General features: G+C 45.9%; 1 protein-coding gene and 1 pseudogene across 1 annotated transcript in view; one reads left to right on the plus strand and one right to left on the minus strand.

The window, feature by feature from the left end:
• LOC144673390 (uncharacterized) overlaps window positions 1-23104 on the minus strand; it is a 183105-nt gene that overhangs the window by 15960 nt on the left and 144041 nt on the right. The gene's annotated exons all lie outside the window — the stretch shown is intronic.
• Window positions 1877-22756, plus strand: LOC144673391 (uncharacterized; annotated as a pseudogene).

Below are 23104 nucleotides of genomic sequence, written 5' to 3' on the forward strand. Positions count from 1 at the left end.
AATCCCCTTCTCTATCTCTCTCTCTCCCCAATTCCCTTCTCTCTCTCTCCAACTCCCCTTCTCTGTCTCTCCCACTTCCCCTTTCTCTCTCCCACTCACCTTCTCTTGCTCTCTCCCACTCCCCCTCTCTCTCTGCATCTCCCACTCCCCCTCTCTCTCTGTCTCTCCCACTCCCCTTCTCTATCTCTCTCTGACTCCTCTCTTTCTCCCCCCACTCCGTTCTCTCTCTATCCAACTCCCCTTCTCTCTGTCTCTCCCACTTCTCTTCTTTCTCTGCCTCTCCCACTCCCCTTCTCTCTCTGCCTCTCCCACTCCCCTTCTCTCTCTGCCTCTCCCACTCCCCTTCTCTCTCTGCCTCTCCCACTCCCCTTCTCTCTATGCCTATCCCACTCCCCTTCTCTCTCTGCCTCTCCCACTCCCCTTATCTCCCTGCCTCTCCCACTCCCCTTCTCTCTCTGCCTCTCCCACTCCCCTTCTCTCTCTCTCCCAATCCCCTTCTCTATCTCTCTCTCCGCCTCCTCTCTCTCTCCCCCTCTCCCACTCCCCTTCTCTCTCTGCCTCTCCCACTCCCCTTCTCTCTCTGCCTCTCCCACTCCCCTTCTCTCTCTGCCTCTCCCACTCCCCTTCTCTCTCTGCCTCTCCCACTCCCCTTCTCTCTCTGCCTCTCCCACTCCCCTTCTCTCACTGCCTCTCCCACTCCCCTTCTCTCTCTGCCTCTCCCACTCCCCTTCTCTCTCTGCCTCTCCCACTCCCCTTCTCTCTCAGCCTCTCCCATTCCCTTCTCTCTCTGCCTCTCCCACTCCCCTTCTCTCTCTGCCTCTCCCACTCCCCTTCTCTCTCTGCCCCTCCCACTCCCCTTCTCTCCCTGCCTCTCCCACTCCCCTTCTCTCTCTGCCTCTCCCACTCCCCTTATCTCTCTCTCTCCCACTCCCCTTCTCTCTCTCTCCCAATCCCCTTCTCTATCTCTCTCTCCCCCATTCCCTTCTCTCTCTCTCCAACTCCCCTTCTCTGTCTCTCCCACTTCCCCTTTCTCTCTCCCACTCACCTTCTCTTGCTCCCTCCCACTCCCCTTCTCTCTCTGCCTCTCCCACTCCCCTTCTCTCTCTCTCTCTCCCACTCCCCTTCTCTCTCTGCCTCTCCCACTCCCCTTCTCTCTCTGCCTCTCCCACTCCCCTTCTCTCTCTGCCTCTCCCACTCCCCTTCTCTCTCTGCCTATCCCACTCCCACTCCCCTTCTCTCTCTGCCTCTCCCACTCCCCTTCTCTCTCTGCCTCTCCCACTCCCCTTCTCTCTCTGCCTCTCCCATTCCCCTTCTCTTTCTGCCTCTCCCACTCCCCTTCTCTCTGTTTCTCTGTGTCACATAGAATTCTCCAGCCCAGCGATTTGTGGATGCTCCATCATTGAATATATTTCAGGCTGAGATGGGGAGAGATTTGGTCTCTCAGGGAGTCGAGGGATATGGGGAGTGGGCGGGAAAGTGGAGTTGAAACCCAAGATCAGCCACGATCGTATTGAATGGTGGAGCAGGCTCGATGGGGTGTTAGGACTTCTCTTGTTCCTATTTCTTCAGTTCTTATAGAGACCAGAGTCTTGTGTAGGCCCAGACCGGGTGGCCCTGAAGGACATTAGTTGAACCAGTTGGGTTTTTACGACAATCCAGCAGTTTTCATGGTCACTTTTTCCTCGTGCCGGCCCCACAAATTCCCAGGTTCATTCAGCTCAATTTCACAACCTGCCTTTGTGTTTTTGTGGGTTCTCTCTCACTCCCTTTTTTCTGTTTTAAATCAATTTCACAGGGGATTAGAAGGGGAGGATTTGCAGTCAGGAAACTGAAACCAAACATCACATCAGGATCTGACGGAGTCGCCCTATTGAACATGGACGGACAAAGCACCGTTCACAGTGGGGAGACACCTTGGAAATGTGGGGATTGTGGAATGGGATTCAGATTCCCGTCTGAGCTGGAAACTCATCGACGCAGTCACACTGGGGAGAGGCCATTCAGCTGCTTTCTAGTGGGAAGGGATTTACTCGATTGTCCAGCCTGCTGAGACACCAGCGAGTTCACACCGGGGAGAAGCCGTTCACCTGCCCCGATTGTGGGAGTGGATTTACGCGACCATCAGGGCTGGTACAACACCAGCGAGCTCACACAGGGGAGAGACCGTTCACCTGCACCGAATGTGGGCAGGAGTTCACCCGATCGTCAGGGCTGCATCAACACCAGCAACTTCACACAGGGGAGAGACCATTCACCTGCTCTGAGTGTGGGAAGGAATTCATTCAATTATCGACTCTGCTGACACACCAGCGAGTTCACACTGAGGAGAGACCTTTTAAATGCCCAGACTGCGGGAAGTGCTTTAAAAGTTCCGGGAACCTGATGTCCCTTCAATGTGTTCACACTGACGAGACCATTCAGGTGCTCGCACTGTGGGACTGGGTTCAGGGAATCATCTCAACTCACTGTACACCAGTGAACTGGAGAGAGACCGTTCACCTGCTCCAAGTGTGGGAAGGGATTCACTCGGTCATCCAGCCTGTTGAGACATCAGCAAGTTCACAAGTAACTCAGAACATTGAGTGGATTTTCCTGTTAGTCACATCCAGGACTGAACCATGTACATTGGGGTCTGTTTCTGCTGATGTTAGTAAATTTCAGCCCAGTTATAAGTTTAATATTTAAAAAATATATATGATAAAGTCAAATAAATCAGCTTTGTATGAAATACTGTGAGTTGAATCTTTTTAATGCCTCGAACACAAGTTAGTTCCTTTTGAAGGACTCTCCCTCTCCCCTGCCTCCTCCACCCTCACCTCCAACAACAAGTGTGAGGAGCTCATGGAGCTTCTTTGTCACTAAGATTCAGAAAATCTGATCAGCTGCCTCTGCTGCTTCTCTCCCTACCACTAGCCCACTTGGTCAAACTGTCTCTAAAGTTCCCCTTGTCTGAACCTTGAACCCACATCTTCCTCCAGTTTCTTTCCCATCTCCCCTCATGCCCTCTCAGTGCACATCTTGTCCATGAGACCCACCTCCTGATCTATCGATCCTATTCCACTAAACTGCTGATCATCTAATTTCTCTATGTAGCTGATATTATTAATGGTGTTCTCTCTCTCCTGGGACTGTCCCTCTTCACCTTTCAATGCATCGTCATCACCCATCGAAAAAAACAATCTCTGATCCCCCATTGTCTTCACAAACTACTGCCCCAGCTCCAACCTCCCTTTCCTCTCTAAAGTCCTTGTACTTGGTGTCCCCGAAGGATCTATCCTTGGCCCCTCCTATTTCTCATCTACATGCTGCCACTCGGTGACATCATCCAAAAGCACCGTGTTAGTTTTCACATGTACACTGACAACACCCAGCTCTACCTCACCACCATCCTTCTCCATTCCTCCACTGTTACTAAATTATCCAACTGCTTATCCCAAATCCAGTAGTGGATGAGCAGAAATTTCCTCCAATTAAAAATTGGGAAGATCAAAGCCATTGTCTTCGATCAACACTACAAATTCCGTTCCCTAACTACCGAGTCCATCCCTCTCTCCGGGAACTGTTTGAGGTTGAACCACTGTTCACAATCTCGGTGTCTTATTTGACTCCAAGATGAGTTTCTGACCACATATCCACACCATCACTAACACCAGATATTTCAATCTCCATAACGTTGCCTGACTCCACCCCACCCCCAGCTCATCAGCTAAAACTCTCATCCATATCCGTGTTACCTTTAGACTTGATGATTCCAATACATTCCTGGCCGGCCTCTCACATTCACCCCGTCCCACATGGAATCATGAGATCATCAAAAACTCTGTGCCTGTGTGTTCTCACCTCAAATCCCATTCACCCATCAGCCCTGTGCTCATTGGCTCCTGGTCAAGCAATGTCTCCATTTTAAAATTGCACACTTGTTTCAAATCCCTCCTGGCCTCATCCCTCTCTATCTCTCTAATCTCCAGTCCTACAACTCTCCTAGATTACAGCACTCATCCTCCTGGCCTCTTTGGCATCCCTGACTTTAATTACTCCACCACTGATGACCGTGCCTAGGTGTGAAGATTTGAAATTCTCTCTCTCAACTTCTCCACCCCTCCAGCTCTCTCTCCTGATTAAAGATGTTGGTTAAAATCTACCTCTTCAATCACGGCTTTGTCCATTGACCCTAATATCTCCCTATGTGACTTGTCAGTTTTTTCTTTATGAAACTCCTCTGAAGCACCTTGGGATGTTTTATACAAGTTGTTCCTGTTTCATGACAGCCTGTCTGTGCACAGCAAGATTCCACAAACAGCAATCAGACTAACTGATTAATCTAGATTTTGGTGCTGTCAGTTAAAGCACGAATGTTGGTCCCACTGCACCAGGAGAACTCCCCTGTGGACAGAATGTGGAGTTGTTGAGCTCTCCTGAGCTGAGAGTGAAGCTGATTGAGCTGTCGGGCCTGCAGTGTACCTTGAAGAACTGCTGTCTGGGATCTTTCCTCTTAATTCACTGACTCCCAGCTGAAATTGTTGCTGCAGTTAAATAGCTAACTTTGAATATCAATCCCAATTTAACCTTTGGAGCAAAATCTGCAACTTTAAATCAGCTGTAAAACAGAAAGAAAATTCATGCTAATGCATTTGGGGAGGGCAAGCAAAGCTGGAGAATACACAATAAACAGGAGAATATTGGGAGGGGTAGAAAAAGTGAGAGACCTCGGAGTCCATGTCCACAGGTCCCTGAAGGTGTCAGGACAGGTGGATCAGGTGGTAAAGAAAGCATATATTTATCAGAACTCACCATACACCAGAACACTCACACCGGGGTGAGGCCATTCACCTGTACGGAGTGTGGGAAGGGATTCACTCAGTTATCCAGCCTGCTGAGACACGAACAAACTCACACTGAGGGGAGGCCATTCAGCTGCTCCGAGTGTGGGAAAAGATTCACCCCTTCAAACAACCTTGTGAGACACCAGCAAGTTCACACTGGGGAGAAGTTGTTCAGCTGCTCTGAGTGTGGCAAGAGATTTACTCAGTCATCCCACCTACAGACACATCAACAAATTCACACTGCCGAGTGGACTTTAAAGTGGACAGAGAAGTGCTTTGAAATTCCAGTGAACTGATGTCCCATCAACGTGTTCACACTGACGAGAGACCATTCAGGTGCTCTCACTGTGGGACTGGGTTCAGATGGTCATCTCAACTCACTGTACACCAATGAATTCACACTGGAGAGAGACCGTTCAGCTGCTCCGAGTGTGGGAAGGGATTCATTCAGCCGCTAACCTGCTGAGACACCAGCAAGTTCACAACTAACAAGTGATTGGATTTTGCTGTGAATCACATCCAGGTCTGAACCATGTTCATTGGGGTCTGTTTCTGCTGATGGTAATAAACTCCAGCCCAGTTATAGGGATTTATATTCTGGATAACAATCAGATTTGTGTTAAACACATGGTGTATTGAGTCTTTTTTAATATTGCTAACACAAAATAGTTATTTTTGAACAAAGGAACATGTCTCAGGACATTGGGGCAGCAATGAAAAAACTCAGGGGAATATTGGATACAGAGTCAAAACAACATTATATTCTTTCTCCATGTGATCTGTCTCAGAATTCTCTCATCAAACAGACCATCAACATGAGAGGAGTTGACATTTTAAGTCATTCCAAGAGGAAATTAGAGCCTGTAATTATCCAGGATGTTGTTCTGGAATTTACACTACCTCCCACTGTCACCAAAGCTGGCAATAGACAGCTCATTGTTCTAATTGTGTTGCAGCCTCTGTCCCAGATGTTGTTCGTTGGAGATTTAATGTTCAGAGAAAGGGGTGAGATTGGATGGTCAAAACCGCTCACAGGCTATGGAGGGTGATGTTGACTTGAATGTGCCAAAATCAGTGTTCTCCATAGGCACCAATACTTTATCCCCAGTATTAGTCACTTTGGTTGGTGTTGTCCACCTGATAGGACAGGATGTGTCCTCACGTGTCTGTTTGTATGAGGGCGGGTGTATCACTGAGTGCGGAAGTGTGTGTAAATGTGTGTGGGTGTGGAGAGGATTTCTGAGTGTGTGAGACAGACAGAGAATGCGTGTGTGTAGGTCTCTGTGTGTGGTTGTCTGTGCTGCTTCTCATTAGCTATAACACAAACCTCCCTCTCCAAGCAGACAACAAGGCTCCTGAGAATCCCATCCAGTGATGTGAATGGTACGATTCGGAGATTTTTCATCCAGGGTGAAACCACAGGCTGACTGTGTGCTGCGTAAAACCTGACATCTACACAACCAGGCCCCACTTCTCCTGGAGCAACATGAACTGCTTTCAAGATCCATTCCTTTCCCATCACCATTATTCTCAGATAGTTCACAAATTCCTTGTGTACATCATCCTCCAACACGCCTATGGTTTCCACTTTAAATATTTCCATCGGTCTTTTTCACAGACAGCAATGCGATTGCTGCTATCACAGGAATCAGTTCTGAAATACTGTCCCTCTGATCATTAGGCTCCCTGGAGTAATACACTGATCCCGATCTTCCCACCTAACACAAATCCATATCCCCATCTGAGTTCCAGATTTTAATGTGATTGTCTAACATAGAAAACATATATCATTTAAACCTGAGTCAGCACACCCGCTCCACACACACTACAAGAGGTTGTCTTTGAGATCAGTTGTTCCTTTGTAATCTGGGTTGTTCTGAATGATGACAATATGAACCTTCTTCCTAACCTGTCCTAAACCTTGAAAGGGGGGAATGCGTCATTAACACATAGATGCTTCAAGTTATTAATTCTGCTTAGCCTGTCTGACATAATTAATTTAGGACTAACAGAAGGATTAGGGTATGGTCGAATGGACAGATCTTTATAAGGGGACATAAGGGGACTTCTTGCTAATGTCGGGATTACAAGGTTAGACATTATTTTTACATTCATTTTTTTAACAATTTGCTGATTTTTGATGGAAAGGGAGACAGTGAGAAGGAGCTAGAAAGGCAAGGAGGTCAGAGGAAGTGCACTTGTGGTGTGGGGTGGGAGGGGAATAACAGAGGAACCAGCTATGGGTGCAGACCATTTCTACATAGGCATGAATGTACAGGATCGAAATTATAAACAAAGGCACACGGTTCATTCTGTAATCATCATCAATGCTGTAATGTCTACAAAATACTCCAAACGTACGGGAGAAACTTGTATCAATGAGATGTCTTTGGGGCTCTCCTGTATCCCCATATTTGTCGTTAATGTTGCTTTTCCATCACACAGCTGACTCATGTCGAGTGTCTTAGATTCTCCACAACACCCTTCTGTCGGTTCATTCACTGAAACCACGGACTCTCCTTGTTCTAACGGTGACATTCCCTGTCTGCCCGGTTATTTCTTGAAGTCAGTCAGCCCTTGAATTGTTTGTACATTGTTTCATCATGTCCCACCCAGCTGGCCACCAGTGCAGAGGCATTGGAGGAGGACGGTTTGGTCCACGTTGTTAGAGGCTGTGGACAGGCCGAGAAGGACAATGAGGGAGTTTTCCTTTGTCACATTCACATCGGGTGTCATTGGTGACTTTCGGAAGAGCTATTTCGTTACCGTGACAGGGACAGAGATCTTATTGGAGGGATTTAAACATGGAGTTCTGGGAAATGTGGACATGGATTATGGAGGTGATCAGGACTTTGGAGAGTGAAAGGAGGTTGGAGCTGGAGCAGGAGTTTAATAGGATAGTGGGGTCAAGTGTTGGTTTTATTGAGGACAGGTGATGATGGCAGATTTGAAGGAGAGATGGGCAGTAACAGGAGAGAGAGAACCGTTAATCTCAGTGAACATGGGGAAAATGGGTGATCAGCAGTTTAGCGGGAATAGGGTCGATGGAGCAGGAGGTGGGTCTCATAGACAAAGTGAGCTCTGAGAGGGCAGGAAGGGGAGATGGGAGAGAAACTGGAGAAAGATGTGGGTTCAGAGCTCGGACATGGGGGATCTTTAGAGAAAGTTTGTCCCGGTGGGCTAGTGGAAGGGAAGAAAGCAGCAGAGGCAGATGATCGGATTGTCTCAATCTTAGTGACAAAGAAGCTCCATGAGCTCCTCACACTTGTTGCTGGAGGTGAGGATGGAGGAGACAGGGGAGAGGGAGAGCCCTTCGAAAGGAACTAATGTCTTAGGGATAGTAAAAAGATTCAACATCTTCTATTTAATAGAAAGCTTAATGATTTTATTTTTATCCAGAACATTAACACCTATAACTGGGCTGGAGTTTACGAACATCAGCAGAAACAGACCCCAGTGAAACATGGTTCAGTTGCAAAACTCAATCACTGTAGTTACTCGTGAACTCGCTGGTGTCTCAGCAGGTTGGATGACTGAGTGAAACCTTTCCCACACTCAAAGCAGGTGAACGGTCTCTCCCCAGTGTGAACTTGCTGGTGTCTCAGAGGGTTGGATGATTGAGTAAATCCCTTCTCACACACGGAGCAGGTGAAAGGCCTCTCCCCAGTGTGAACTCGCTGGTGTGAAATAAGATTAGTTAGTCGCCTGAACCCAGTCCCACAGTGAGAGCACCTGAACGGTCTCTCGTCAGTGTGAACACGTTGATGGGACACCAGGTCCCCGGAACTTTTATAGCACTTCCCGCAGTCTGGACATTGAAAAGGTCTCTCCTCACTGTGAACTCGCTGGTGAGTCAACAGATGGGATGAATCAGTGAATCCCTTACCACATTCTGAACAGGTGAAATGCCTCTCTCCAGCGTGACCATGCTGGTGTCTCAGCAGGTTGGATGACTGAGTGAATCCCTTCCCACACTTGGAACAGATAAATGGCTTCTCCCCAGTGTGAATTCGTTGGTGCACAGTCAGATGAGATGATCGCCTGAACCCGGTCCCACAGTGAGAGCAGCTGAACGGTCTCTCGTCAGTGTGAACACGTTGATGGGACATCAGTTCCCAGGAACTTTTGTAGCACTTCCCGCAGTCCAAGCATTTAAAAGGTCTCTCGTCAGTGTGAACTCGCTGGTGTTTCAGTAGGTAGGATGAACGAGTGAATCCCTTCCCACAGTCGGAGCAGATGAACGGTCTCTCTGCTGTTTGACTGCACTGATGTCTTTCCATTCAATTGAATCCCTTCCCACAGTCCCCACACTTCCACGGTTTCTCCCTGTTGGGACTGTATTTATGTCCTGCCAGATTGGATGATTGGCTGAAGCCTCGTCCACACACAGAACACGTACGGTTTCTCCCCACTGTGAACGGTGCTTTTTCCTTCCATGTTCAAAATCCGATGACATTCAGGTTATGATAAACTGTGCAACTCCATCAGATCCTGATGTGATGTTTGGTTTCAGTTTCCTGACTGCAAATCCTCTCCTTCTAATAACCTGTGGAATTGATTTAAAACAGAAAGAGGGAGTGAGAGAGAACCCACAAAGGCAGGTTGTGAAACTGAGCTGAATGGATCTGGGAATTTGTGGGGCCGGCACGAGGAAAAAGTGATCACGCAAGATGCTGGATTGTCACAAAAACTCAACTGGTTCACTAAGGTCCACCAGAGAAAGGACCTTCTACACAGTCTGTGCCCATAAATTTCAAAATTGTGCCTGAACACTAAGGTCTAGGTCATAGGAGCAGGGGTCCTAACACTGACTCCTGGGGAAATCCACTTTCAACCTTCCTCCATTCTGAAAAATAATTACTCTGTTTCCTGTCACTCAGTTAATTTTGTATCCATGTTGCTGCTGCCCATTTTGTTCTATGAGCTATAACTTTGCTCACAAGTCTGTTATGTGGCACTTTACCTAATGCCATTTGGAAGACCATGTACACCACATTAACAGCATTATCCTTATCAACTACACTGTTCACTCTTGAAAAACCTTAAGCAAGTTAGTTTAACATGATTTTCCCTTAACAAACTTGTGCTGGCTTTCCTGAATTAGCCCACATTTGCTTAACTGACTATTAATTTTGTCCAGAATTATCACCCCCAAGGTTAAACTGACTGGTCTGGTAGTTGCTGGGCTTATCATTACACCCTTTTTGAAGAAAGGTGTATGATTTGCAATTCTTCTGTCCTCTGTCACCACTCATGGGTCTGAAGGAGATTGGAATAATATGGTCAGTGCCTCCACAATTTCCACTCTGAATTCCCTCAGTATCCTTGGATACATCTCATCCAATCCTGGTGCCTTGTCAACTTTATCAGACAGCCTATATAATACCTTCTCCTTATCAATATTAAACACCACAAGTGTTTGAACTACCTCCTCTTTAACCATTACCTGTGCAGCATCATTTTCTTTGGTAAAGACAGATGCAAAATATTCATTTATACCTCATCAATGCCCCCTGTCCCAATGGGAAAATCACCTTTTTTTAATCCCTAATCAGCCCCCTTTCTCCTTTTACCGGCCTGTTACTAGGTATCAGCCAGAAAAGGTGTTTTGATTTCCTTCCATGTTAGCTGCCAGTCTCTTCTCATACTCTCTCTTTGCTTCTCTTAATTTCTTTTTCCAATTCCTCTCTGAATATTCTTTCTTTATCCTGTCTCTTGGTTGTATTAGCCACCTGATATTTCTGTTAGCAGATTTATTCATCTTCATCTTAATCTCTTCTCTTATTTAGTGAGCTGTGAATGTTAGCCACACCTTCCTCATTTGTGAAAATATGTCTTTACTGTGTCTGATCTATTTCCTCTTTAAAGGCAGCCCATTCTTCAGTTACAGTTTGTCCTGCCAACCTTTGATTCCACTTTACTGGGTCAGATCCATTCCCACCCTATTGAAGTTGGCTTTCCCCAGTTAATTATTCTTTCTCCTACAAGTAACCTTTGCCCACAGACAGACAGGCCAACTGTTTACCTTCCAGATTTAAAGGCCGATGATATTCAGGTCCTCACGAATCGAGTGACTCTGCCAGATCTGAATTGATGTTTGATTTGAATTTCCTGTCTGTCAACCCTCCACTTCTAAGATCCAGTATCAGAAATTTACAAAAACACTAACCGTCAGCCCAAGATAGAAATTGAGAAGAGACAAACATTTCTCTTGGTTTGAGTTTGCTGTGTGTAAATCCTCCCCTTCTAACCCCCTGTAAAAGGAGTTTCCAAAATCCATCCCTGTCAGTCCAGGATAGAAATGCACAATATTCTCTCCTCCTGCTACCTGGACCAGGATGACCGCGCATGCGCCTTGCTGCACATTGCCCCCTGTGAAGATGGCGGTTGTTAACTGGGGCCTGTCTCCGAGAGGAGACGCGGGTCAGAGTTGTCTCCTCTCCATTCGGTGTAACCGCAGGACCGGTAGCTTCTTATTCAAGATTTCAGACCTACACAGGGTCTTCATGAAGCCTCCCCGCCCACTCCGCCGCCTCCATCCCTCCCCACTCACCGGCTCCTTTTACTCGCCTGTGTTCGCCATTTCTCAGCGTCTTCCACCAGCTCCAGGTACAGATGATACTGCGCATGCTCCAGTCAGAGATCGCAATGCGCATGTACCAGTCACTGTCAGCTACTGCGCCTGTGCGAGGCTCGCCTGACGTGAGCAGACAGCACATTCTGCCCCCCACTGAATCCTGGGTAAACGTACCGCCATTGAAAGGCCTTTTCTGATAAGATAATTATGTTTTATGATCCGATGATGATTGGCGCCATAGGGCCAATATATAAAATTATCAATATTGATATGGCAACCATAGTGCACGGCCCCTCCACCATAGTTCTGTCCTGGGTGTAATTAACAACAGATCAAACCATGACAGTTAGATCTGAACTCACTGGAGGCTCAGCAGCGGCGCAGACAAGTGATTTTTCTCCCCATATTCGGACGACTGCAATTCTGTCTTGTCAGTTGGAATGTAGCAATTGTGGATCTAATTCTTTGACCTTCTAAAACTGGAGTGTTAGCTGGTGGGCAGTGAGCAAAGGGTTGCACACATGAAGTATCTGAATTGTCTCCCACAGGTATGACTGTGCTGCTATGTCAGAAAATGGAATAACGAGGTGAATCCATTTCCACATTCAGCTGGTGTGATTTCATGGTGTGATTTTGCAACATGAGTTTCAGCTCACACTGGGATCTCAAACTCTTCTAAGAATGTGCTCTACATTGGCAACCACAGTTAGAGAAAGGTGGTGTTGTAAATTTGAAATAAAAAAACAAAATATTGGAATTTTCAGCAGATCTGGCAGTGTCTGTGGAGAGTGAAAGATGTATTTAAATTTCAGGGCTGTGACTTTCCATCAGAACTGCACTGCACCAGTGAGCAGACTTGAAAACTTATCTCTATTTCTCAATTCACAGATTCTCCTGGATGTGCTGAGTATTGCCATGATTTTCTGCTTTTATCTCTGATTGAAGAAGTTGCATATGAATTGTGCATTAGATTTATTGATGACTAACGTATATTTATTCTCAACCATCTACAAGTGGAAAACTCTTCCACTTGTCTACCCTGTCAACCCCTTTCATTATCTTAAAGGCCTTAGTCAAGTCATCCCTCACTTTCTTTTCCAGAGAAAAAAACTTTTCAATCTGTTAAATCTTTGTGAATTTGACATATTTTCCAATTCTGGCATCATTCCAGTAAATCTTTTTTGCACCATCACCAGTGCTTCGCTCCTTCCTATAATATGGAGGCAGAGCTAATCTGAGCATCTAAGTCACATTGTCCCAAATTCCTGTATGTTGTAAGGATCATTATGGCAGTGGGAGAGGGGACTGTGGTTTCGAGCTGTTATTCACCATCCCCTGTTTCAGCCATTCTCCCATTAGCTGAAAATAAGGTTAGATGAAATGAGCAGATCTCATGAGCCAGTCTGTGACATTATGAATCAATTACAAAATTGTCTCTCAGCCTTACAGTGAAGCAGAGGGTATTTTTCATTCTAAATTTGCTAATTATACCATTAAGAATACCCGTCAGAGAATGACTAGATTTCAGCATGGGGCCAGTGTAAAGCTCATTTAACATGATTACCAAGCAGTGAAGAGGTGAATTTGTAATTCACATGCACCTTGTTTGTGCATTTCCCAGATTAATAGTTGCACTGAGTCTGTTGTTCTCCATCTTGATATGTTCAAGATGGAAATCCATAAATATTTGGGCACTAAGGAATATGGTGATAGGATGGGAAAATGGAGTTGAGCTGGAAGAACATTTAATGGTGGAGCAGGCTCAAGGGGCCTTTTAGTCCTACCCTGCTCCTATTTCTTGTGTTCTTATGAACATCAGTGTGAATCATTTCCATTCAAGCACAGCAGATGCAGCAGCACCCATCCACCTCCTCCCTTCCCTCATTCCAGGGCCCAAAACACTTTCCAAGGGGCACAGTGATTTACTGGTACTTCTTGCTATTCAGTATTGTCAATTCACTGACCACAGTACGGTTTTCTCCACATTGAGGAGATTAAATCCCAATTGGGTAACTGCTGTGTGGAACATCACCTTTCAGTCCCCAAGTGTGACCTTGAGGTTCTGGTCATTTATCAGTTTAATCTCCACCCACTCCCACTCTGACCTCGGCCTCCTGCACTGTTCCAATGAAGCTCAATGGAAGCTCGAGGAACAGCAGCCCATCTTTCATTGGACACTTTACATCCTTCTGGACTCAACATTCATTTTGATAATTTCAGATCACAACAACTGCTCCCATTTTTTCTGACAGTAGGTGCTGGTAATGGTTCTTCTTTTACCATTTATCCCTCCTCTGAGCCTGTGTTGTTTCTCCACTTGTCCCATTAGTTTATTTCCTCGTCTCATTATCACCCAATGCTGCCTTGCACCATCATCCCCTTTGTCATTTAATCACGAGTTCAGGCTCGGACAAGAGGGACCTTTAGAGATAGTTTGTCCCAGTGGGCTAGTGGGAGGGAGGGAAGCAGCAGAGGCAGCTGATCAGATTGTCTCAATCTTAGTGACAAAGAAGCTCCATGAGCTCCTCACAGTTGTTGCTGGAGGTGAGGATGGAGGAGACAGGGGAGAGGGAGAGCCCTTCAAAAGGAACTAACGTGCTAGAAATATCAAAACGACTCAACTGTTCATCGCAAAGCTGATTTATTACAATTTTATCCAGAATCTGTAACTGGGCTGGAGTTTATTATCATCCAAAAGGAACTAATGTGTTAAAAATAGTAAAAAGGATCAATGCATTGTGTTTAACACAATGCTGATTTATTTGACTTTTATCTAAGTGGGCTGGAGTTTATTAGTGTCTACAGAAACACACTATAATGAACATACTTCAGTCCTGAATGTTATTAAGAGCAAAATCCCATCAGGACAGTTGCTGGTGTCTCAGCAGGCTGGATGACTGACTGAATCCCTTCCCACATTGAGAGCAGGTAAATGGCCTCTCTCCAGTGTGAACTCTCTGGTGTCTCAGCAGGAGACTGATTGAATCCCTTCCCACATTCGGAGCAGGTAAATGGCCTCTCTCCAGTGTGAACTCTCTGGTGCAGCAGCAGGTTGGATGACAGAATGAATCCCTTCCCACATTCGGAACAGGTAAATGGCCTCTCTCCAGTGTGAATTCTCTGGTGTCTTAGCCGGTTGGATGAACAACTGAATCCCTTCCCACATTCAGAGCAGGTAAATGCCTCTCTCCAGTGTGAACTCTCTGGTGCAGCAGCAGGTCGGATGACTGACTGAATCCCTTCCCACATTCGGAGCAGTTAAATGGCCTCTCTCCAGTGTGGACTCTCTGGTGCAGCAGCAGGTTGGATGACTGAATGAATCCCTTCCCACACCTGGAACAGGTGAACGGTCTCTCTCCAGTGTGGACTCGCTGGTGTGCCATGAGTTCAGATGATCGTCTGAACCCAGTCCCACAGTGAGAGCACCTGAACGGTCTTTCATCAGTGTGAACACGTTGATGGGACTTTAGTTCCACAGAACTTTTGAAGCACGTCTCACACTGTGGGCATTTAAAATGTCTCTCATCTGTGTTAACTCGCTGGTGTCCCATAAGGTTGGCTAATTGAGTGAATCCCTTTCCATGCTCAGAGCAAGTGAATGGTCTCTCCCCAGTGTGAGTGCACCAATGAGTTCCCAGTTCCAATGGGGATTTCAATCTCTTCCCACAGTCCCCACATTTCCATGGTTTCTCTCCATTGTGACTGCATTTATGCTCCGTCAGGTCAGATGATCGGCTGAAGCCTCGTCCACACACAGAACACGTGTACGGTGTCTCCCCATTGTGAACAGTGCTTTTTTCTTCCATGTTCAAAATCTGAAGATACTCAGTTTAAGATGAATTAGGCGACTCCATCAGATCCTGATGTGATGTTTGGTTTCAGTTTCCCGACTGCAAATCCTCCCCTTCTAATAACCTGTGAAATTGATTTAAAACAGAAAAAGGGAGTGAGAGAGAACCCACAAAAACATAAAGGCAGGTTGTGAAATTGAGCTGAACGAATCTGGTAATTTGTGGGGCCGGCACTGGGAAAAAGTGACCATGAAAACTGCTGGATCGTGATAAAAACCCAACTGGTTCACTAATGTCCATCAGAGGAGGGAACCTGCCACCCGGTCTGGGCCAACACAAGACTCTGGCCTCCATAAGAACATACGAAATAGGAACAAGAGAAGTCCTAACACCCCATCGAGCCTGCTCCACCATTCAATACAATCGTGGCTGAATTTGGGTTTCAACTCCACTTTCCCACCCACTTCCCATATCCCTCAACTCCCTGAGAGATCGAAAATCTCTCCATCTCAGCCGGAAATATATTCAATGATGGAGCATCCAGAACTCGCTGGGCTGGAGAATTCAATGTGACAGAGAGAGTAAGAGAGAGAGGAGTGGGAGAGACAGAGAGAGAAGGTTACTAAACAAAGCACAGGATGTCAATAAACAGAATTCAAGTGCATGGGATTGGGGTAATATCCTGTTATAGATTGAGAATTGGTGAAAAGACAGAAAACAGAGTTGGAATAAATGTCTCATTCTCAGGATGACAGGCAGTTATTTGTGGGATACTGCAAGGATCAGTGCTTGGCTCACAGCCATTCACAAACTATACAAATGATTTGAAGGCACTCATTTAAGCAGCACCTAAATTTTCACATTCTCATCCTTGTTTTCCTCCATGGTTGTGATCATTCCTATCTCTGTAACCTCCTCCAGCCTCACAATACCCCCCGAGATATCTGCTCTTCTCGAATTCGAGAATTACTGATTTTAATAATTCCATCACTGGTTGCCATTCTGTCAGTTTCCAAGACTCTAGAATTGCCTTCCTAAATCTCTCTGCCTCTCTACCTCATTTGCATCCTTTAAAATATTCCTTCAGACCGACCTCTTTGACCAAATTATTGGCCACCTGCCCAAGTATCTCCTTGGTTTCTAACATTTCTGTGAAATGTCTTGGTAAACTATATAACAATAAATGTGTGATATAAACACAAATTGATATTTCTCCAAATCAACAACAACAATGTCCCTTCCTCATCACTGGGTGAATAACCTGTAGCTCCTTACCTAACAGCATTGTGCGAGCACCTTCACCACACGGACTTAATTAGTAATGGGTTGAAAGGTTATGGGGTGAGGTTGGGAAATTGGAGTTGAGGCCAAAATGAGATCAGCCATGATCGTAATGAATGGCGGGGCAGGCTCGAGGGGCTGAATTGCCCACTCCTGCTCCTAGTTCTTCTGTTCAAGGATCTATGGACATGCACACCGAGGGTCTGTACTTCCCGGGTCCTACCATTCATCATATACTCCCTTGCCTAGTTAGTCCTCCCGAAATGCATCGCCTCACACTTTTTGGGATTAAATTCCATTTTCCAGTGTTCTGCCCATCTGACCAGCCCATCTATATTGTCCTATAGTCTAAGGGTTTCCTCCTCGCTATTTACCACACTAGTGATTTTTTTGTGTTACCTGTGAACTTACTGATCATACCTCCTACATTCATGTCTACATCATTAATGTCCACTAAAAACAAGAAGGGATCCAGCACTCAACCCTGCAGTATGCCACTGGATACAGGCTTCCAGTCACAAAACCAACCTTTGACCATCACCCTCTGCCTCCTGACATTGAGCTAATTCTGGATCCAATTTGCCAAATTGTCCTGGATCACATGGGCTCTTACCTTCTGGACCTGTCTCCCATGCCAGGCCTTGTCAAAAGCCTTAGAGAATTCCATGTGGACTATATCAATTGAACTACCCTCATCTACACACCTTGTCACCTTCTCGAAAAATTCAATCAAATTTGTTAGACATGATCTCTCACTGACAAAGCCATGCTGACTATCCTTGATTAGTTCTTGCCTCTCCACGTGGGGATTAATTCTGTCCCTCAGAACGTTTCCAAAGGTTTCCCTACCATTGATGTTGGACTCGCTGGCCTATTAGCTCCCTGGTTTATCCCTACCATTCTTCTTTAATAATGGTACCACATTAGCTGTCCTCTGGTACTTCTCTTGTGACCAGAGAGGATTTGAAAATTAATGTCAGGGCCCCTGCAATCTCCTCCCTTGCCTCCCACAGCACCTGGGATACATTTCATCTGGGCCTGGGGATTAATACACTTTTAAGGCCCAATAAAACCGCTAATACCTCCTCCCTCTCAATACTCATTTGTTCAAGTATATCACAGTCCCCCTCCCTGATATCTATATCTACATTATCCTTCTGTATAGTTACTCCAGATGCAAAGTACTCATTTAAAACCTCATCTACATCTTCCAGCTCCTCACACAGATTGCCATTTTGGTCCCTGATGGGCCCTAATCTTTCCCTGGTTATCCTCTTTCCCTGAATATACTTATAAAATGCCTTTGCATTTTAACTTATTTCACCCAGCTGTGTTTTTCATGCCCCCTCTTCGCCTTCCTAATTTCTTTTTTAAGTAACCCCCTGCACTTTCTCTACCCATCAAGGGCTCCTGCTGTTTTGAGCCCTCGGTATGTACCATAAGCTTCCCTTTTTTCCCCCCTTATCTAATCCTGTCAATTCCTCAACATCCCGGTTTCTCTGGACTTGTTGGTCCTTTGTGGGAAAATGTTGGTCCTGCACACTATTTCCTTTTGAATGACTCCCACTGCTCTGATGTTGATTTTCCTACAAGTAGCTGCTCCCAGTCCACTTTGGCCAGGTCCTGTCTTATCATATTGAAATTGGCCTTCCCCCAATTCAAAACCCTTATTTTCGATCCATCATCGTCCTTTTCAATAACTACTTAAATCTTACGGAGTTATGGTCATTATTACTGAACTGCTCCCCCACTGACACTTCTACAACTTGCCCAGCTTTGTTCTCTAAAAGAAGGTCCAGCACCTCTCTTGTAGGACTTTCTATGTGCTGGCTTAAAAATCTCTCCTGGATACATTTGAAGAATTCAGCCCCCTCAAAGTTTTCACACTTTGTCTATCCCAGTTAATATTGGGGAAGTTGAAATCCCCGACTATTATTACTCTATTATTTTGACACTTCTGAGATTTGCCTACATATCTGCCCTTCTATCTCTCCCTGACTGTTTGGGGGTCTATAGTATGCTCCCAACAATGTGATTGCCCCCTTTTTATTTTTAGGTTCTACCTATACAGCCTGATTTAACAGCAGCTCACACTTACACTGAAGATGTTCAAGGTAAAATACTGTCTTTCCCTTTTACCGTATTCCAGTCCCGTGCCAGGGTATACAATTCCGTTCGCATGGATTTAAGCAAAAAGAAATTCTAACATACCGCAAGATTCCCCACACCTTTTAAAGCACTTCTCACACTCTGGTCATTTAAAAGGTCTGTTGTCAGTGTGAATGTGGTGTCCCAGGTGGGATGATGTCCTGAAGCTCTTACCACACTGTGAGCAACTGAACAGCCTCTAGCCAGTGTGACTTCAATGTGTTTCAGCAGGTCAGTCCAAAGAGACAAACAGTTCTCTGGGTTTGAGTTTGCTGTGTGTAAATCCTCCCCTTCTAATCCCCTGTAAAAGGAGTTTCCAAACACTCGGTATAAACTGGGCTCCTGGAGTTTCTAATCCGGGTTTGGAGTCCTACACCGGGTGTTTGTGAACCCTCCCAGTCCACGCTCCGGCTCCATTCCTCTCCTGCACTCGGCCCTTTCTCACCCGCTGGACTTTAAATTCCACCGCAACAAAAACAAAAATACCTGGAAAAACTCAGCAGGTCTGACAGCATCTGCTGAGAGGAACACAGTTAACGTCTCGAGTCCATATGACTTTTCAACAGAACCAAGTAAAAATAGAAGAGAGGTGAAATATAAGCTGGTTTAAAGGGGGTGGGACAAGTAGAGCTGGATAGAGGGCCAGTGATAGGTGGAGATAACCAAAAGATGTCACAGACAAAAGTTCAAAGAGGTGTTGAAGGTGGTGATATTATCTAAGGAATGTGCTAATTAAGGGTAGAAAGCAGGACGAGCAAGGTACAGATAGACCTAGTGGGGGTGGGGTGAAGGGATTGAAATAGGCTAAAAGGTAGAGATAAAACAATGGATGGAAATACATTTAAAAATAATGGAAATAGGCGGGAAAAGAAAAATCTATATCAATTATTGGGAAAAAAAATCCACTGCCTTTGTCCCGGTCCCCCGCCCACACTGCGCATGCTCCACTCCCAGCAGGCTCCGCCCCTCACTCCGATTGGCTGGAGAACCAATTGCTCCCTCTCGGTCCTCCAACCACGCCCCTTCTTCCTATTGGTCCGGAGCTGCCGCCAATCATTTGAAGTCGGAACATGCGCAGTCCGTGGAGACAGACGGGAGCTCGAGCGAACGGATTTTAAATGCGGGTTTAACAAAGACCGAATGCAGATCCAGAACCGAAAATAAACCCGTGAACAGAGATAGGGCCGGCGGATGAATTTAGAAGCTTCATAAACTCAAGGTACCGGCCCCAATTCCTCAATAAGAAGCCACCAATGCCGGGTTTGCTCGGCGCTGCGGGAGAAATGCCCGAGTTAACGGCTGCCATCTTTATAGGGGCAATGTGAGATTGGCGCATGCGCGGCCGCCATCTTGATTGGCCAATGTGCTACAGAGCGCATGCGCAGCCGCCATCCTCACGGGCACAATGAGCAACAGCCCGAGGGAGACGTTCATAAAATATGCGTTCACCAGGAGTTTTAGATCAGCAGCAATAGAATTATAAACCCACAGTCACTCAGCAGTACAGAATTTAAACATTGCTGAAAAAGGGAGACATATTGCTGATATTTCATGTTGCACTCCTCTGGACAGATGCAAAAAACCCAAATTTCTCAGTGAATAACAACTTATGCTGCACAAGGAAAGGGTGTTGACTGGTTCGCCAGTCTGCTCTGATTGGTCAAGGCATTGCCATGGAGAATGCACCAAAGAGCTATCATCCTCCATGCTTTTGTTTTATTCAACAAACGGCCCCATCCCTGGACATGTCCCTTCTGTCTGCAGTTGACAGATCCCTGTGTATGAATATATGCAGCTTCTAGCAAGCATAAGTGAGCCACATTATGAGCCCGACTGATAATCTTTTAAATTTGATATTCTTGCGCCTGTCTTGATGAGTACAAGAGAAAAGGTTTCAACAGAATGTCTCTTTTTTTAGCAATACTCAAGTGTCTTAAAGGGGGAAAATGTGGTAGACAGAGGGAGAGATGTAGGGAGAGAATTTCAAAATTTGGGAACGAGGGAACTTAAGGCAAGGTCATTAATGCTGGAGCGATTAAAATGGAGAATGTACAAGCTATCAGAATTCGAGCAGTGCAGATATCTCAGAGGGTTGTGGGGCTGGAGGAGATTACAGAGATAACGAAGGGCGAGGCCATGGAGGGATTTGAAAACAAGGATGAGAATTTTAAAATCAAGCTGTTGCTTGACCGGGATCCAAGACGGTCAGGAAGCAAATGGGTGACAGAGGAACAGGACTTGCTACGAGTGAAGATGTGGACCGCAGACCTTTGGATGGCTTCAGGTTTACGGAGAGTAGAATGTGGGAGACCAGCCAGGAGTGTGTTGGGATAGTCGTTCAAGTCTGGAGGTAACAACGGCAGTGATTAGGGTTTCAGCAGCAGATACACTGAGACGGGGTAAGGCCGGGTGATGTTGCAGAGGCGATCTTAGTGACGGCACAGATATGAGATCAGAACCTGATCTTGAGATCAAATATAACACCGAGGTTATGAACAGACTGGTTTAATCTCAGACTGTTGCAGGGCGAGGGATGGAGTTGGTATCTGGGAAATGGAGATTGGAGCAGGGACTGAAAACAGTGTCTTCAGCCTTCTCAGTGTTTAATTGGAGTTAATTAGTCATCAGGAAGAGAAGCAGGAACCAGAATGGGCCATAAGACTGATCCCAGGTTTAACTTAGTTAGAGAGGGAGAGAAGGAAGGAAGGAAATCCTGGGAGGTTTGGAGAAACCACCTTCACAATTACTCATTAAATCTCCACACAGTAAGTTTTGGACACAATGTTAATACCTGCTATTCTGTATGGTTGGTCTGAGGGTTTCAGATTAATGATTTGTCATGAGTAATGACTGAAGTGAATGATGAAACATAGTGTTATCTTCAGTTGGACAAATTTGTTAAAAAGATACAGGAAGAATTATCCAAAACTCTTTTTGGCTTCAGCACAGGGAGGAGGGCGAGTGTGTGGGACAGGGATTTGCAGCTTTGGGAGAAGAAGACAGGAAATAATGTTCCATAGAAATGAGAATTGTCTGCTCTGAATTTCTATCCTGTTCTTACAGTGATTACTTTTGTAAACTCCTTTCACAGGGTATCGGAAGGGGAGGATTTACAGAGAGGGAACTCAAACCAAACATCACATCAAGATCTGACAGAGTCACTCGATTCATCAGGACCTGAATATTATCATCTTTGAATGTGGAAGGAGAAATGTTTGTTCTGTCTGTGGGAAAAGATTTCAAACATCAGTGTGACTGGAAAAGCACCGAGACACACACACCCGAATGAGAGTGTTCCAGTGAACTGACTGTGGAAAGAGCTTTAACCAGTTATACAGCCTGAAATAACATCACACCATTCACAGCAGGGGGAAATTGTACACGTCTTCTATGTGTGGACAAGGATTCAACTGATCATCAAACCTGGAGAGACACAGGGACACTTGAACCATGGAGAAACCGTGGAAATGTAAGGACTGTGGGAAAGGATTCAATTACCTATCCTAGCTGGAAATCCATCGACGCAGTCACACCGGGGAGAGGCCGTTCACCTGCTCTGAGTGTGGGAAGGGATTCACTCAGTCATCCGACCTGCGAACACACCAGCGAATTCACACTGAGGAGAGACCATTCACTTGCTCTGAATGTGGGAAGGGATTCACTCAGTCAACTGACATGCTGAGACACCAGCGAATTCACAGTGGGAAGAAGCCATTCATCTGCTCTGAGTATGGGAATGGATTCACTTACTCAACCAACCTGCGAACACACCAGCGAATTCACAATGGGGAGAGACCATTCGTCTGCTCTGAGTGTTGGAAGGGATTCACTCAGTCATCTGACCTGCTGATACACTGGCGAGTTCACAGTGGGGAGAGACCGGTCACCTGCTCCGAATGTGGGAAGGGATTCACTCAGTTATCCAGATGCTGAGACACCAGCAGCTACACACTGGAGAGAGGTCGTTCACCTGTTCCGAGTGTGGGAAGGGTTTCACTCAGTCATCCCAACTGCTGATACACCAGTGGTTTCACAATGGGGAGAGGCCATTCACCTGCTCTGAGTGTGGGAAGGGTTTCACTCAGTCATCCCACTTGCGAATACACCAGCGAATTCACACTGGAGAGAGACCATAAGAACATATGGAATAGGAACAGGAGCAGACCATTTGGCCTCTCATGCTTGCTGTGCCATTCAATAAGATCATGGCTGATCTTCTTGCGTTTGAATTTCCACATTCCCATCTAACCCCGATAACCTTTGATTCCCTTGCCTAACAAGAATCTATCTACCTATGTCTTAAAAATATTCAATGATCGCGCCTCCACCGCCTTCTAAGGCAGAGAATTCCAAAGCCGCACATCCCTCTGAGAGAAAAAATTCTCCTCATCTCTGTCCTAAAAGGGCAACCCCCTAATTTTGAAACGGTGCCCCCTAGTTCTGGACTCACCCACAAGAGGAAACATCCTTTCAACGTCCACCTT

The sequence above is a fragment of the Cetorhinus maximus genome, unplaced genomic scaffold, assembly GCF_964194155.1.
Source record: "Cetorhinus maximus unplaced genomic scaffold, sCetMax3.hap1.1 HAP1_SCAFFOLD_360, whole genome shotgun sequence".
NCBI lineage: Eukaryota > Metazoa > Chordata > Chondrichthyes > Lamniformes > Cetorhinidae > Cetorhinus > Cetorhinus maximus.